General features: G+C 40.6%; 1 long non-coding RNA gene across 2 annotated transcripts; it reads left to right on the top strand.

The window, feature by feature from the left end:
• Positions 1–24: 24 nt before the first annotated feature.
• LOC117941660 lies at positions 25–17,807 on the top strand. 2 transcript variants are annotated; one of them, XR_004655941.1, is made up of 3 exons: positions 25–164; positions 4,041–4,042; positions 17,796–17,807. It is a non-coding gene; the product is annotated as an uncharacterized LOC117941660 (long non-coding RNA). The 2 variants fall into 2 exon arrangements; XR_004655942.1 differs by lacking the exons at positions 4,041–4,042; positions 17,796–17,807 and adding exons at positions 816–817; positions 10,111–10,121.
• Positions 17,808–19,050: the final 1,243 nt, after the last annotated feature.

Below are 19,050 nucleotides of genomic sequence, written 5' to 3'. Positions count from 1 at the left end.
TAGAACCAATCAGGGCTATCGTCATTGTGTTACGCCCGCCTCAACGGTTGTGATTGGCCTCGATTTGGAAAAATTGGAAATGGGCTTGAATGGGCTCTTGGCCAGACAGACTTCCAAAGCAAATCTCAAATTTACCGGAAGTTTGTCAGGGTTTCCCCAGGCTAGTCTCTCATCTATATTTTGAGCATTCAAGGAATCTCTGGAACATACAAATGGTGATGCGTGTCCATTGGTATTGGAGTTATTTAAAGCACAATTGCTAGGAGCTAAATTTTCACTTGATGGTATTACATGGGAATCAGTGTCCTTGCCTAGAAAATACAATGTAGTACATCCGGTTGGGGTTGTTTTTATTGGTTCCTGTCAGGGTTGAACACCATTAGGTTTTTTTAATTGCGCTGCAACTGCTACTGACCTGTTGGTTTTTAAAGATTCAGCATTGCTTTACCTCATCACAACAGCACCGCTAGGATTTTATTAATATCAAAGGGTCCTTGATGTAGCTGAACAACATCTCAGCAGCAGCAAATGAACGCCGTCTGTGTTCTGCTGGTTGTGGAAACTGTTCCACAGTGTCGGGTCCTGCATTGAAATTCCAGTCCTGTAAAAGACCCAAACGTGGAGTGGAAAGATAACAAGCTCACTCCTAATCTCCCTGAATGTGTTTGAGGCAGGTGTTTCCTGTAAAATGAGGACAACACAACAAGATCAAAGCAAAGTGCTTCATGAATTCTGTCATTTCATTTTGCATTCAGAGTGAAATGACCTAAAAGCTATGTGCTGTTTGGAATTGGGAAAAAAAAATACAAATACAGATGTGTCAGATGTGTTTTCAATTCAATGCTGGAGTCGGTACTGACACTGAGGTTGCCCATCAGGTTTCATTTCAAGTTTAGGGTTGTTTTTCGATGTCTGCACTAAGCATTTACTATCCTAGATTGCATTTAATGGATAATATAGTGTAGCATCGAGCAGAGCAAAAGTTACTCTCAAGAAGTCCTCTTTGCTTGAAGTAAGGTCAACGGATAAATAAATGTGTTGTTAACAAAAGTGGCTCTAAATCGTTTCTATCAGGAGACACAGGGCCACCATGGAAACAAAATTGAGAGGGTTGTTTTCAGTGGGTGACACCTTAATCTCCAGAAACCACAAATCTTCGATTTTGGGAGGAATGGAGGGCTCTTTTTTTTTTTTTGCAAAGGTTTCCTCCATCTCTGTTCAGCATGACACATGAGTGTGTCTCTCATATCTGGACTGGATGGAACATCTTTGATCAAAAGAAAAAGGGAAAAACTTCCAATATTCCTCTAAACCATTTAAATGCTGAACTGTATTATACCTTATTCAAGGCCTTTAACACATGTAACCCAAGAAAAGTGTTTTTTTTTTTTACACTGAGGCTTTGCAGCTTGGTATCCAAAAAGCTGTTTTTTAGGTATCTTTTAATCTTTGAAAACGAATATCAAAGAATGGCTTATATTTTAAATATGAGCCCAACATTATCCCATGAACATTGTGGCTTTTAAACACTGCCTCTGTAATGAGAAAAAGATTGGATTTCACAAAGCAAAAATGACTCTGGTGTCTAGAGGAAAGACAGACACAACATGCTGCTTTTTGCCCAACAAACTAAATTGAATCAGTTCCTCGTTGCATCACACAATTTGTACACTGAAAGCTGTTTTGTTTTGTGGAGGCAGTACATTGATGGCTATCCCAGCAGACAACATCTGAAATGGGTGACCATATGATCCTGTCTGCACCGATTACCTGCCGCATTATCAAGTGGATACTTTGGCTTATATGTTGTGCAAAGAGAAGAGTGTCAAATCTACAGCGGAGTCCTCTCTTTCCCCCCCTGATGGGGATATCAACACAGCTGTCGGTTTTTACAGCTCTTGTTGCTGGCATCATCGCTTATTTGCGCCTTGTTTACGAAGCTGTAAACCAATTTGACAGGAGGTAAGAGGTGCGTGTATCTGCCTTTGTCTTTTCAACAGTGTACGGGTGTATGTGCAGGTGTTGTGCCGGATTATGTTTACAGTGACTGGCCATGGGATCCCAGGATTAATGTTGATCACAGATTTGACACCGGCTGTTTAGAGTCAGGTTTTGGAGTGTCTGCTGTTTCCTTTGGCTGATTTATTAATAGCAAAGCATGCAGGCAACAAGAAGCACAGAGCAGGTGAATAAGACAGTTTTTATTAACTTCTTGAATGGGAGACGTTTTTACTCTGAAGAATAACATGGTAAAGAGAAGTCTTACATGAATACAGTCATGATGCACATTTAACCTAGCCTGGAGATCCAGACCCAAATCCGAAAGATTAAGGGTCTGTCATCGAGTAAAGGAAGTCTCCCATTCTCAGGGGGCGGCACCAAGCGTGCGTTTGAAAATCTCACTGCACGCAATTGGATAACACTCTGACCAATCAAAAAAGCACACGGGGTGACGTATCCACAGCCTCATACGCTTAGCTACCAGCGGAGCTAACTGGTGTATAAAAGTGTCGTCATCCGTTCATCTCGCCTCTGGCCCCGCCTATATCAGATACACCGAGGTGATTGGTGCAGCTCTGCACCAAGGGCACAGTTAATGAGCATTACTAATTACTTCATGAGTAGTCCTCGATGCCAGAGTGTCTCGCTGAGCAAATTGAAATTGTGCTCTTGCGAGAATTCTGGATTTTCAGAGTCCACTTAACCAGCTGTGTGGCATGCAATGCATTAATAGGCCAAGGTTTGTTAATAATGGCAAACAAATATTCAAATGTTATGTTTTGAAAAAATATTCACACAATTATAGCGACAAAGCGCTGGTTGAAGTTGCATAAATAGTCTGATCACAGCTGACTCCCCTCTAAGCTGGATAGCTATTCAGGTATTGAATAACTTTCAATTTCATAATCATCTATTAAAAATGTAACAAAAGGCACAATGGTGCTGTGCAAATGTGGCCACTTGAATTAGACTAAATAGTTGCAAGGAACCTTTTGACTGTGTGTGTGTGTGTGTGTGTGTGTGTGTGTGTGTGTGTGTTGGGAGTAAGTCACAAAAGCAAGTCTCAAGTCACTGTGGAGAGAATCAAGCACTTCAAGTTGAGTCCCTGCTACAAGTAACAAGTCAGGTCACACAAAAAAATTTCGCCAAGTTTAGCTAAAAGACACATTCACATACCTTTTTATTTGTGTTGTGTGAAATGACGGTTGAAGTTGGTTGTGGTTCTCGTGTCTGTAATTTTGGAGTTGCAATCCTTGCACCCTGTTATTTATTTTTACAACGAGCATTGACTACAACCTCCTTAAATCCAAGTTTCACTATTTCGGGCACGATCCCTTCCGTGACTGCTGCCGCCATCGTTTGCCTCCACTGGTCTGCCACGCTCTGAAGGGTTGCCTAGCAACTTGGCAGGGTGGCGCGTATATATAACAATTCACAATACCTTGAAAAAAAGAATACCAAATCTAATTTATTAATTATGTTAATACAAAATCAAATCCTTTCAAATCATTTGTGCCAGGTCTCAAGTCTAATATACCATGACAATGTCTTACATACAAGTAAATGTATATGTCTTACATATACCATATCAAGTTGACTCATTTATCGAAGTCAAGCAAGTGTTGCGTCCTTAAATGGGCGACTCGAGTCTGCTTCCCCCACCTTCTGGTGTGAGATAATATTGGGATGTTTTCTGACAATTTTCAAAGATGTTTAGATTATTTAAAAGTAAAAAAAGTGTTCTTTTTGGGAGAAAGTAACTGGCCTTTGATCAACCTTTGAGATATATCTTGGTATTTTGGCGCTTTTTTTGTAGTTATTTCGGCCATAAAATTAACCCGTTATGCGAACTCATGAGTTGTTTGAGGAGTTTGAGCAAATTAACTCAAATTATAGCAATTTTCATAAACCTTAAACCCCACACATATTATAATTCATATCATATTTCTTGTATTGTGCCACTTTTTAATTGTGATCATATTGCCTCTTTCTATCACCTCTTAAATCACAGATGAGCACCTTAGTCCATCAAAGGAAAGCCGTTCAAAGCCTTTCAAGAAATGCAGGAAACAAGCGACACATTTAAGTGAGCTTGCGGAGCCTGAGCGTTTGTTTTGTGTTTGGAATTTCATATCCATCAAAGATGAAAGATTCCTATCTCCATTCAAGCGAAATGAGTGGTGTCAGCCCCTCCACCGTGCTCCGTTTCATCAGAATGCGTATATGAACACAGCGATTGCTGTTACATGAAATTAACACTAAAGCTTCTTTTGATTGGATGCTTGTGTGCATAAAGCATCTGAATCTCATCATCTATGGGGGGAAAAAATTGGGTGAACTGAGGCGACAGCTTAGCCAGCTTGTTTACCAGACAAATGCTGGTTTCTATTTTGCTAGGCATGACACACCAACCCCCTGGAGCAATGTAGAGAGTGGGAGCGAGCGAGGGGCAGAGGAAACACAGTTGTTTTACAGTGATTACTCTGTCTTAAGTAGAGGGGTGTTGGCGTAAGAACAGTTTCACTGCAGCTGTTTAGGCCTCTCTCTCACAACTACACTGTCCCTGGTGATGAGCGGAAGTCCTGACACGCACGGAATCCCTTTTGACAAATTGAGGCCACTGGGAAATAAAATTGCAGTTGTGGGTGCATAGCTATGACACACTGCAGCGAACCAAGTTCGGACTGTTAACAGATTTGGTGACCTCACGCTGAAGTCCACTCTAGCATCCACTCAGCGTGTCCCCGCTCCCCCACTTCCAAACCTGCCAGAGTTTTTCACAAATTGACATCAGGAACCTGCCAGGGAGCGTGAGGTCTAGGCGGCCAACTTTTAACCGATACACGACACTGTGGTAATCGGCTCTGACAGTTTATTGTGAGTCAGGGAAAACTTGCATTTGAAATCATGCCCATGTACAGTAATTGCACCCAGTGTGTGACACATGTGCCTCGTGGGCAGCAGGGTAATGCAGAGAAGCCTGTCCTTCAAAGTTTTGAAAGCGGGTGAGCATCTGCCTTGCTGAAGTCTCCTTGAGCAAGAAATTAAGCTCTGACCCTGCAGGCTTCACTGTGAATTAAAACAAGAACTTTAAAAATGAAAAAGTCATGAGCAAGTGTTACCCTCTTTGCCTGAATAAAATGAAACTGGTGCCGGGAACACTGGATGGTACAGTAGAAAAATGTACAACCTTTTGATAGATGAATAAAACAGTTTGATTTATTTTCTAATTAGTCTTTACCAATACAATTACACAGGATTATCATTTCCTGGGAGAAATTTGATAAGTGTACAGCGTGCGTGGGAGCTGGTTGCATGTTGCTCCTGTGTGAGCTGCAGTGGGAGGGCTGGTCCGTCAGCTCTAAGTGGAAGGTTATAGTGAGGAAACTGGTGTGCAAGTAAATGCTTTACAGATTCGCAGTGAGAGCCTGCGGGCTTGACAGTCCTGTAGGGCGAAAAGTTGGGATGGTTCCGGGGGCTGACAGCTGGGTTACAAATTAAAGAAAAACAAATTTAAAAAAGCAAAAGAGAGTTATGCTGACGATAAAAGAGCAGGGCTTTCAGAGCACATACTTGGGGGCAGAGGAGTCTCCTTTCAGGGGAATTGGCACTGTGCACCCATCTGCTTATACAGACCATCACCCAACAACTCATGGAAAAAGAAAAAAAGGCTCTAGCTCAATATCAAAGCCTTTGTTGTTTCCCCTCACTGACCGCAATATCTACCATCGACAGACAAAAGAAATTAGACTTATTTCAGGAAGCATCGTGGGACAGAAGAGGCTACAACGCTTTTACCTGACAATAAATTCATCCATGGACTGTGAGATTAAACTCATGACAGGCCACTGGGAAATCCTCCTTTTTCAACAACGGGCATCAATGTTTTTCTAGTAAATTATTAACAGAAATGATAAATAAATATCAGGGTTTTGGTGTAAGCAGTGTTTTGATGGTAGAAATGGTGATGCTGGTGATCACACAGCCGCTGGAGGCCAAGATTGTTTTATGATGTTGTGTTTTTGTGTCATGTTGTATTTTAGGCTTGTCAAATTGATTTTGCATGGAGCTTAAGATCACTGGCAAATGGCCCCGTCCTCGTCATTCTCTCCGATTCTGAGACAAAGACGAGCGTCCATTACTTGTAAGTTTATAGACGGAGAGAGGTGGTTGACGTGATCCTAGACCAAACACAATCCACAATCACAGGAAGTGACATCATATGGAGATGCAGTATGATCATTGAAATTTTTTCTGTCCAGAAGCCTGTAGGCAGAATTAAACAAGCTGCCATTACTGCAATGCCAACTCGCTTGTAAATCTGCACAATCACTCTGCAATGTATTGTGTGGTGGATTTCACATTTAAGCCGCTTTTGACCATCCACCAATATGTTCAGGAGATCCCTTTCGAACCTGTTACATTCTCGCAAATGCCTTTTGAAATAAATCAGTTGTTCACTTGACTGCTGTGATGCAGATACTGTGTCCTTCTAGCTGCGTACCCTCCTCTGGATATGGTTCCTTGCCAAAATTCCACTTACAAATTCACATGTTACACGATGCAAGATGTCATAGATTGCAAGTTTGTTGACTTATCACAGGCTAGCAAGTAATGCTGGATGAGGTTTACCACACATTGCATTCACATTCAGACTGTGGAGGTGAGACAAACGTGTGAATTTAATTTTTTTACCAAAGTGAAAGCGTAAATCCTAATTAATTTAACAATAGTAATTTGGGACGGAATAACTTTCCCATTCACATGGGCTAATGTTTGAGTGTTGGGTTGCCGACGGTGATTACGCCAAACATCTGTGCTTTTTACTGTCAGCGAAAATGTGGTGAACTGTAGTAATGGCAGCATCACTGTAGACCAAAGAAGAACAAACTCGTCTGCAATAGTTAATCCACACCCCTAAGTAGAGTTATGTATAGATAGATAGATAGATAGATAGATAGATAGATAGCTATATGATTTAATTCCTTTACAACTCTTCCCACCCCCACAACACTGTGATTCTGACTGCTGTGAACTACGTTGCACACCTGATGTTGTGTTCATTAATTTGTCATGAAACTCCATCGTCTCTACAGCAACAGCAATAGGTATCCAGAGAAGATAGCAATTTACTCTTCTGTTGAAAAGCTGCTTGCCTTTCTTGTCCTCGCTCTGAGACAGACCAAACTGGTCAACATGACGACGTTATGTGCAATTCACTGATGTCACGTTACATTGTTTCTGGCAACCAACAAAACCTTACTGTTTGGGACTAGAGTGAATCACTTAGTGTATTTTCCGATAGGAAATGTGCCGTTTCTCAGAATCTTACTTTGCGGAGGCAGTGAACTGATCAAAACACTCAAGGAAGTACTTTGCTGTCATAAGACGCCCCACAGGTCTACCCTCTTCCCAACAGTGCATGTGACATCTAGCTGTTATCAGCTGCGAGATCCTGACATGCAGACAGCGATGTGGATCACTGTGCAGTAGGAGAGAGCTGGCGAACACTGCTCAAAGGTGTTGAAAGCAAAGTCATGATTGAAATGTAGTATATCGAGAAAATAAGAGCTGCTTAATCTCGGTCGATTTTAAAAATAGTTGATTAAACATTTAGTCCAGTGATAACTTTTTTTTAACCAGTTCTACCAAAACGTTTTTTCTTTATTTTTATTAGCCTAAAGAGGTCACATATTCCCGTAATTCTTCCTATGGCAAAAATTGGGCGAAAGTCTGAATATTAATAATTTGGTGTAGCAGAGATATGTCGTTTTCTGGTTCCTTTGTTGTGAATAATCGTGCCACCCTGACCCAGATCTTATCTTGCGACCCTTTGTGGCAATCACAACCCTTAGGTTGGAAACAAGCCATTTCAAAACTGCCCCCATACAATCTCCAAATTGCCTATTGTGTTAATTCAACAGACTGAAACCAAAATATATATTTAATTTGCATTGCTATAAAACCGAACAAATCCTGACTTTTTAGAACCAGAGACTGTTCTTCATCTGTAGGCTATAGTATACAGGGAGATGTAGGTTTTGATCAATGGCTACGATCGCCACTGTTCGGACAAGCATGACCACCTCTGCGTCTATCTCCATCTTTACATCAGAGGGGGCACAAAGGAGTTGAAGTTGGTTTCCAGCAGGACATTGAGAGCTGTGGTTTCCTAGCACCGAGACATAGCTGGGTCCTGGAGTGCCGGTGCCATTTAAGAGGATGACTCTTTATTTCTGGCGGCCTCATTGGGCTTTATGATGAATGATGCTCAAGTCAAAGGAGCTGATGGGATACCATTTCACTGAAATTGTACCTCGTGTGATTTTATGTGACAAACGATATTGATTGATTTGATTTATTGAAGTTCAGTGGTAGCCCAACTAGAAAAAACACACTTTTTCCTAGTCAATTGGGGCCAACATTTGGTTATGTAAAGTCAAAATCGCAGCTAGGGAAGCAGCACTCTGAGTAAGCCGGATTCTCTCAGGACATCCTTATCATCTATTCTTTCTTTTGCCCGAGGCGAGGTTTGAGACCCTGAAATTCAGGGGATTAATGTCTGCGGTGATAACAGACAGGCTGTGCTGTTGGACTCGAAGCTGCAATCCACAGGACTGCTGAACCATGACGCCCTTGCAAAGTATTTCATTTATATTTTAGGGATGAAATAAAAAGAAATAACCAAATCAAATGATTGATAAATGAAAGTACAATCAAAAAAACATTCAGCATAATTTTAATTGCATACCGTGTCGGTAAAGTAAAAACTGGGAACAAAGGTGAATGCTAACCTCAGAGGCGCCTGATTCATCAAAGAGCGCGTCAGGTTGCCCTCACCACCACCACCAGGGGAAGTTCATTAAGGCGACACACTTGCGGCTGCGGCGAGCTGTTAGTTTGCAGGTCGCTCTCCAGATTTCTGAAAGTCTCCTCATTGGCTGTCTGTATTTACTGGAGTTTACAGTGGTCTCAGACACAGTACATGTGTCTCACCACATGTATACTGTCACCTTGTGTTTTTGGCTCATCCAGCAATTTAAATATTTGACCAATTAAAGCACAAACAAAAGATTTACTATTCAGATTTATGTTCAAATTATTTCTTTTTATGACACACCCAATGATGTCCAAGGGAGAGCTACAATAGAATAAACTGTATTGTTACAGAAAATCTGTGGCGGTTGACAATTTATGATCATCTCAGATGAATGAGCATCTCTAACTTTAAGTTTGTTTGCAGCTAAGCTCTGTTGTGTTATTGTTAGGTCCCCTACCCCGCCCCCAACCGTCTTTCTGTATTTTTTTTATTTTCTCTTTGTTCCTGCGATGCGTTCTTATGTCCCGGTGTATTGTTTCTTAATGGAAAATATGTTTTTGTTCTTCTGAAAGTTTTTTTTTTTTTTTTTAAGTGTCTGCCTACAGTTTCCAATGACGGCCTCTCGGATGATTCATACCATTTAGTGTAATGTGCATGTTACTGGAAATCAGTTTTCCAAGTTCAGAGGTGGAATAAGGAACTTTTAAAGCAAACATATGCTATGATGTAGAGGCTGAGATCACATGACATCAATTTTTGTTGAACTGCCTATATTCAAAATCTACACAGCTGATTTCTCGCCTTAAAACATCCCAAAAATGAATTTATTGATTTACTAATTGACGTAAATTGTGACAACTGTGTACCGGAAACCATACGCGCTTTACACCCGAATTGAATGCTGGGATACCGGCCCGGCCAAGTTCACACAAGTCACCATCCGATGTATCCTCGGTAAAATGGGCGTGTCAAGATCACATCCGGGGACTTTAAGTGTTCTTGGCGAAATGCTAACTTGTGTATTGGGTCAGTACTTTGGCCACCAAACATGACGTTTCACAAGAACACAAGAACACAAGTCCATAGAAGAACACATATTGAGAAACGCCCGTCATGTGATCTGATCTTGAGTGATTAAACAAATTGCACTAAAGTAACTGATGTCTAATAGCTTAAGGGTGGAGGTGGCAATGTAAGCACGATATAAGGAAGATATGTGAACATGATATCTCCAGCCAGTGTCGATGGCAGGATTTTAACAAAGGTGGGCCACCTTGACTGAAACAAAGACCACGTCTAATAACATCATAAGAATGAAAAGCCTTTAAAAAAACACAATTTCATATGATTATTGACTATAGTTTACGCATCTCCTAATTAAACTGATCATCAAATGTGATGCTACAGGATCTGGGTGGCTTACCACTTTGGCTAAACCATTTCCAGCGAGAAACCCTGGATAGTGTAGCGTTGATGGTGTAACTTCATATTAAGCAGACACAGCAAAAAGCAGGGAGGCTGCACAAGGAAAGAAAAGCAAACAGTTGGCTTGGAAAATGCTGATTTTTGTGGCTCAGAGACACTGCTAATGGAAATTTGAGGCTGCAATTGGACCCTTAACGAATGTGGAATACATTCCCGGCCATGATGCTGTCTAAGAAATGAATAGTGAACTGATGATTGCAGCAATTAGTGCCATTTAATTTAATTGTCCACATATTCCTATTAATTGCCTTTCTCATTCATTGCAATTCATCGGGTCTCACAGAAAAGTAATGTGAATACAAACTGTGAATGCCACTAGAGCCCGTGTATAAATAGATGGTGGTGACATTGCAATGTGTTTTCCATTACAAGGAGTGAAGTCTTTTTTTTTTTTTTTTTTTTTTTTAAACATTCTTACCTTGTATTAGGCCTGTACCATAAGTGAAATCAAGATTTCCATTCACCCTGTTCATGATTTAATTTTTTTTTTCATGATTTTGTTTGTTTGAATGACTTAGATTCTCGTTTATTTAATGAGCCGACCGCTTTTCAACCACTCCTACTTTCTTTAGGGAGTTTTTAACACAGACTGTATAAATTGGGTTTTAAAGCTCTCACAAGCCTTTCAATGCTCTCCCTTTTCTTCATCGAAGCCTCAATGTTTTCAGGCTTGTGGTGATGAGCAATGTGCTACAGGTGCCAAAAGATATTGATGTTTGGTGCTGCCAATTTGTTTTGTCTTGTCATGGTTCATGTGTGTAATCAAAATTACACTTCATGAGAAAAAATCATGACAGAGAATTGAGTCATCAATTCTAAACTAAAAAATTGTGATTCATATTTCCCCCCCGAATCGTGCCGGCCTACCATGTATACATCACAAACGTAACAGTATCTAGCATTATCTGACTAAAAGACAAAGTGATGAAGTAATTGCCTTCCACAAAAGAACTGCACAAGGCTATGGTCACATACATTTGACAATTTTTATATCACTCAAATCTATTATTTTTATGTGGCTTTTGTAGACAGCAATATTGTCTTCCTTGAAGCAAACACAGAGGGCTTTGTGTATAAAAAAAAAACAAAAAACTGCCGCTTTGATACCAGAAAATGGCCTACGGCCAACATTTGAAAAGTACCTACCCACAGAAATATTCACATGTATAAAACCAGGCGTACGCCAGGTCCTGCACACCTTCCCTTTTTATAAATCACAATCAATGGGAAATTGAGCGCACGTGAAGGAGCCAACGACCCCGCCTGGCCTCCTCCAATAAATTAATATGGAAACGACTATAAATTTGGCCCTGACGTCATTCTTTGTCAAATCACAAAAAGGTTGTCCCACTGCAGATGAAAAAAAAAAAACTTCTTCTGACGTTGGAGGTGCTGATCGTCAAGGTGGAGGCGAGAAACAAATGTGACTGTGGTTTGTCATCTTGGATGAGCAATAAAGGAAAATGCCCAGAGTGGCAAATGGCAGTGAATGCACCGCCAATAGTAATAAAGCCAATAGTGGCAGCACCACACCAGATGCAGAACAACATGCATCTCAGCATCGGTCCAAATTACGCGCAGTAGGCAGTTCGAGCTCACTGATGTAATGCCATTTAGTGTCCGTGAAAACCAGCGTGCGCAACGTTTACACATGAGGCCCTAGGTCTTCATTTGACATTCACCATGCCAAGAAAGTACTTCATTTGCATTCCTTTTTTGCATGATGCAAAGTGCAGTCATTACTAACTAACCCTGTCACATGCAGAGTTTTCAAACCAAAATGTGTGTGCACCTCATAATGTATCGGACTACACAAGAAATACAGCAGGGTTCATGAGGAATCACTTGGCAAGGAGCACTGCCTTTTTTCTCAGCTCCACCAGGGCTGTAACTGTGATAATCCCACAGTGACATGATTTGATAAACTAAACTGCATCATCATAATATTATAATCTCTGTGCAGACTTTTTTGTCCATGCAATCCCCTCTATGGTACACTGAAACAATGAAGACAGCGTTGCAGAAAAACATTGAGGTTTCACTTTACTAATCACGCTGCCAAGACTGCTGATTACACCCACACTAATCAATGTGACATCTTTAATAGAAAAAGAGGGAAGATGAGAATTCTAGTTTATGAAGGGATTTTTATCCATAACATACTCAGCATAAAATCGTATGAGAGATTGTATTTGTCATAAGACATATAATTACATTTTTAAGCAGCAGTAAATCAGGTGTGTCCATGTTTGTGGTCGCGGCCCCGTATTGGAAAAAGATCAGTATGAAATATTGGTATTGCTGCTCTGGCCTGAAAAGATGCTTGTTTCAGCATGTTGTGCATGTCAGCCTTCCTAACACAACCCCAATCAATGCTGCCTTGACAAATCCCCCCTAGAGTGGGAATCATATTTTCAAGTGCTTGAAGGGCATTTGCTCGCGCGGCCCTCACAGTGACCCTGCTCCCACTTGCATTTACACCTTTTCACATGGCATGACACCATAATCCACTCTGTATTCACAGACTGACCTGAGGGTGTCATAGATCTCCACCATGCTGCATTATATCTGTCCCATGATTTACTAAACCTAGACATATATGGTATATGTACAATGTGCATACACACGTGTGTGTGTGTGTGTGTGTGTGTGTGTGTGTGATATATTTTGATATAACTGATAGGAGTTTCTCTGGAAATAACTGTGCAAATAACTATGTAATTTTTGAAATAATTGCATAGAACAAAATTGATTTTTGCACACCTATAAACACACACCATTAGTTCACTTGCTAACTATAGCCAGGTGACTTGCATTGTATGTATTTGACAAATTAAGGGATTTATCTGGCAAATAAGTGGATTGTGTCTGCTTATGATATGGTAAACTGGTTGTTTATGTATATACTGCATGTTAAATACAGGCTGAGCAAATAGCTCCTATATTCCTGTTATTTGCCATTTATTCCCATGGTATTCTGTATTTTCTGAATTTTGCAACCCTTATTGTAACCAAGCAAAGTCCAAGTGATAATAAATAATAAGATACAGGCCTTTATTTATTAAACAGTTCAATCAGCAACAAGCGATTTATTTACAAAAGTGTATAATGGCATCTTAAATCTGGGTGTGTATGAACAACATTTACCTGACTACAATAGACCATCACCAGTCACATATTTAAAGCAATCCGAATTGCCTGTCGTCGTCGTTGTAGTTGAATAAAGTAGTCATTTAGAATTGTTTGTGATGAGGATGTGCAGTTGCATTTACGGAGTTTTTGTAAATCCTCGGACAAAGAATAAATATTTTTCTCTACTGTCTTGGCATTGGATTTTCATGCAAATTAACACAAAACAGCCCGCTTTATCCTGAGCCATTTTTCAAAGTGTAAAATCATGGCTGTGTCTTCTCTTATTTCCTACATTTGAACAGTAACTACAGACTTTTTACTGCTCACTCTGTGCACATGAGTGCGCCTGAAGTGCCGGCATATAACCGACTGTTATAAAGGCTTTTGCCCATGATGATCACCCGGCCATGAGAGCCAGTTCAGATGTCCAAATCCCCCCCACACCCCCACCAACTCACCCAGAATACCATATCTGAACCCTCTTTCCCAAGGTCTTATTTGGTGCAGAATTACAGCCACTAGAGACAGTTCCATCATGAGCCTTCCTTATGTGCCATTTCTGAGTTTGTAGCTTTTGAGGAGAAGACAGGAGGGGGGGGGCAAGGTGGAGGCCTTGACCAACTGCCACTTTGCTCATTTGAAAGCCATGATGTATCTCTCTCATGGGTGGGCCAAATTTTCTGGAGGGGCAAAGCAGAGAAAGGGGAGGTAACCTTAAGACCTCACAAGGGGCAAAATTCCAGATTGGCCCATCTGAGCTTTAATTTTCTCAAAGGCAGAGCAGGATACCCATGGCTCGGTTTACACCTTTCCCATTAACCACTGCGGGGCCATAGGCAGGCTGGGGGAACTCATATTAATGGTAACAACCTCATATAATGAAATTTTCATGCCATTGGACCTTTAAGATGCTTCAGGTTGGAGGTGGGAGTATTTTAGACGCTGAAAGGAGATTGGTTGCTTGTAAGCGGAGGATGCGCAGTTATAGTTTTTTCTCCTTGCTCTTTCTTTAATGTGAAATGCTGTTTGAATTTCCAAGATTGGAAACGTAGTCCTGCCCTGGCTCTGTTGTTCTGGCTCCATCTTCACTTCTCTCAGTGATCACGCAAAAAGCTCATTCTTTTGTTTTCATATTGAAGGAAATGGGAAATGCATGGAGTTGCCATTTATTTATTTAGACAGTAAATAAACTTGTGAAACAGATGTCATGGAATCCATTGATTTCAACAATCTATTCTAAATACCAAATATTTAAATTGTAAACGTAATGGAATACAGTTAATCGTAATTTGTATTCTGGATACGTAACGTTGGCACATCTGTTCTGTTACTCCGCAACACTGAGTGTAACATTATCCATGAAAATCCCTTGAATCAAATTTATGTTTGCACACAAACTATTCTCAGTTTTCATTGCATCTAACTGAAGCCCATGTAAAAAATGACACGTTTCACCTCCTCACTTATAATATCTGCCAAAATGATTGACAGGTATGGTACAATAAAATGAATTCATGCACATTCCTGAAATAGCGAGTAATGTCCTCGAGGTTCGTGCTTTGAAAAGATTTCTAGCGCAACACTTCAGATTGACAGTAGCATTTTTTTCATAATCATATGTTTAAGAAAAGTCAAATGTCAAGCACAGACATACCAATTGCAGTTGTTGCTGTCTGATAGTGTAAATAATTTCAGGATGAAAAGGAGAATTCAAAATAAGAGAATGCAGATAACAACAATGAGAAAATGACATGTGATCGCCAGAAAATCTTTTCATCTAGCTGCAAATAAAGAGAAATGATTTTCTGGCCAGCCAATAACCAGCAGAGGATATATGCCTGAGAAGAGACTAGAAGTAAAATAAAATATAGCAGAAAACCAACACTGTGCGGATGAGGTGCTTGAAAAGTGAAAATAATATTTTTTTCATTTAATTCAGAGCTCATACATGTCACTGCCTGTCGCCTACTTAATAGGATAATTTAATTCCACAAAGGGGCAAAAAATGGCTACTTGAGAGCCTTATCTCAAAGTCGCCTTAGTTCTTTATATTATAACATGTAAATTAAATTACAGTTACACCATAACCTATACTTTTTAAGAGTAATTGAGACTGAGACCTTCCTTTTGATATGGCCCTACAGTAAAACCTTTGTAGAAGCTCTGTATCGCTGCAGTGACCGATCAGAAGTGGTAAAGAGGAATAAATGGAAGAATGCCATGCCCTGGGGCAATGCAGGAAAAAAAATTAAAAAAAAAAGCTTAAAGGGGCAGTTCACCCCAAAGATATATATTTTCTTATTTACCCATAGTGCTATTCATCAATTTGGATTGTTTTGGTGTGAGTTGCCCAGTGTTGGAGATATTGACCCTTGGGAGGTCTTCTGTTGGGTTGTAGTCATGGCCATAAAAATTCCACAACAGCAATGTCTCATAGAAACTATTTTCTTTTACCTAACTACAGTTGCCGTACATACCATAGATTATTTTAAACTAACCAATACTGCTAGTTCACCGGAGCTACCTAAGGTATCTCAGCCAAGGAGGATGTTATTAATGTTTACATCTAAGGTTGCGGGGTATACTCCGGTTAAAAGAAAATGGTTCCTACACAAAACTATTCATAACCAGGTTTGTAGATTATCTTGAGTAACGGTGTCATGATTTCTATAAAGAGACATTACTATTGAGATTTTCAAGTGTAGTTTTTGCCCAATACAGTCTGCGTGGATTGCTGCTAAGGTGTGTGAGAGTGTCCCTATGGTGCTCTTCGGTTTGGTGATCCGACCACTTTTTTGCATCATAATGGTGAAAAACAGGAATTGCTGTGTCTCTATGGTTCTATCCAATCCTATTCATGGTAGCCTACTCGTGGGCATTGCGCCATCATCACGTGTTGTAGTAGGGGGGCCCGTCTTGATAATCCAGCATTAAGACGTAATTTCCTATCGTGGCCTGAGACACACAGTAATCTCGTTTTCAGCAGCCTTCCAACTGGACAGGAAGAACAAAAACACTTTGGTGTGATTCCGATTTAATAAAATATAATCAGACCCACATATCAACTGGTACAGTCTTTAGTTGTGTTAATTATGACAGAGTGGCTCTCAAAATGTTCCACATGCGATCTCTTGGTGATTTTAATTAATAACAGACTGTAGATGATCAGCGATCTGAACGGATTTAGTTTCTCTGACTTCTTCACGTCACTATCAGCCACCAAACATTTTGTTCTGTACAGAATTAGTCTTTAAATCAGACAAATGGCAATTAAAATCCCTCTGATTCAAAAACAATAAAGTTTATATAAAACGTCATGTTGAGTCGATTGTGAACCAATCAGCTGAGAAGCCAGCGTTTCCCAGCATGCTCTGGGTCCTCCCGGGTCTCGCAGTCGGTGAAAAGCAACTGCGCCGCCTGCGTCTCAGAACTGCGGCCGCCTTGCTCTCGTGAGATTATCGTTGCCTTTGAGTGCAGAGCGAGTCGGGATCAAGTCAGTCAAAAATCTAACCAGCATGCAACGGGCGCCGATCGCCGGTTATCGATTCTCCGCAGACCTGGCTCATCTCGAACGAACCCACTTTCATATGGTGGGCCCGTAAGCAACTGCGTAACCTGCTTACTTGTGGTTACGCGTCTGAATCCCCCAATTCTCATTGGCTACCAGCCAACTTGGCAGGTAGATTGACAGTGTTACCTGCCAATTGCAAAATTAACCTGCATGATGCAGGTGGGCGGGGGTTCATTCCATGCCCTGTCTACTAGTTTAAAAAGGTACTGTATTTTTTGACACTTTAAGCAGCACAAGTCATATGTGCGATGTATTACCAAACAGTTCCCATGCATATTTGGGAGAAGGCAGACTATATCTCCATCACTATCTCTACAGAAGATAACTCAAACACTGGAAATATGTACAGTGTAATACAATAAAAGTTCTTTTAAATTTTGGGGTGAATGTTCCCTTTAAACCCAACTAAACCCTAGTTTCCTCCAGAAAATGATGACGCAGTTGCATGCAAAAGAAAACACCGAGGCTGCTAACCACACTCTCTTAAAGTTTCAAGGTGATACCTGATTCAGTGTATCAGCAGGAAACTGTTGCCAAGGGAACAGAATTACTTGATTGTTGATAAAGAATGTCAGGCAATCAAGAGGGAGCTGGAGGCGCTGGAGCACGCTCTGATAGGGCGACACTTCCACCTCTTCTCTGAACAAGGATGTGGGAAACCTGACAATCCATCAGCATCTCCATGGATACTGGTCAGATTCACTGTGATCAGCGCAGCACTGCTGTTTAAATGCTGTGTAAATGTCTCTATCCAAGCACGACGTCTGCAGTAGAAGCAATGTAAAGCAAAAGGCATAAATAATGACTGTCATTACCTGACAAAATAGACCTTGGAAGGTCACCTGTTTTACAGGGAGAGGCAGCTCGCAAATATCAGTGTCATTCTCTGAAGACTTAGCTGAATAGCCTGTTAAACCAAAGATCTATAACTTCACATTTTCTGTCCCTTTCTACAGCCGGTGTTGGCTGCACGGTTTCAGGGGAGGGCTGTCTATATATACACACACACACACACACACACACACACACCTTCTTGTCGTTATGTAACATGCCTGATTTAAAGCTACTCGTTTCAAGTACGACCTCTCACATCCTCTCGCTGGTCAAGTGAATGTAATCTGGTTGAGAAGTATTTTGTTACAAGCTCTGTGTTTTAGAGGCAGTTATGTTTTTATATTTTTTTGCTTGCTAGGTATACTGTACTCTAGAGCCCGACCAATGTATCGGCGGGCCGATATTAGGGACGTCACTAGTATTGAAAGATACGGGGTGCTTGGCCCCCAGGGTATTTGTAACTTGTGTTTGCAAAATCTTTGCAGTCCCATCTTTTGTTACATTATCAGAGCTACACTTATGTCAACAACCAACAAACCAAGATGTTAACAAGTAAAAAGTGACCTACATATCCTCTTCTTACATTTCTACTCTGTTCAACAAAGGTTCCTGTAATGTTAGCTTTTAGACATCAAAGCTGTCTGCTCATGTCAATGTATGATAAAGTAATACTACATACTATATGAGAAAAAGAAAAAAATAGGTATCACTGCATAGGTTATCATGTAAGCTATTGATACGGATATGTTAATACGGAGATATATATATGTATCTATCTATCTCTATCTGTCTACTGTATGTAGGATTGCTTTCATTTTATTTTCACATGTGTATCGGTTGGCATGTGCTAATCTTTAGCTTACATTTAGGTAACATCTACATATCTCTTTAATTTATCACAGTCAGTGAACACAGACAGTTAAATTGGTTAGAACATGCCTATATAATGAAATATTTTGGTTTAGGCTATGCATAGTGTCTAGACCTGCCAATAAATGCTTAAATGTTAGAAGAAACAAAACAAACCTCAGACCTATAGACCACTACTGACCTCCATCAGACCTATAGACCACTACTGACCTCCTATAGACCACTACTGACCTCTTATAGACCACTACTGACCTCCGTCAGACCTATAGACCACTACTGACCTCCTATAGACCACTACGGACCTCAATCACACCTATAGACCACTACTGACCTCCAT

The sequence above is a fragment of the Etheostoma cragini genome, chromosome 3 (genome assembly GCF_013103735.1).
Source record: "Etheostoma cragini isolate CJK2018 chromosome 3, CSU_Ecrag_1.0, whole genome shotgun sequence".
Taxonomy (NCBI): Eukaryota; Metazoa; Chordata; class Actinopteri; order Perciformes; family Percidae; genus Etheostoma; species Etheostoma cragini.
Note: the sequence above shows the minus strand (reverse complement) of the source record. Positions and strands in the feature narration are given on the sequence as shown.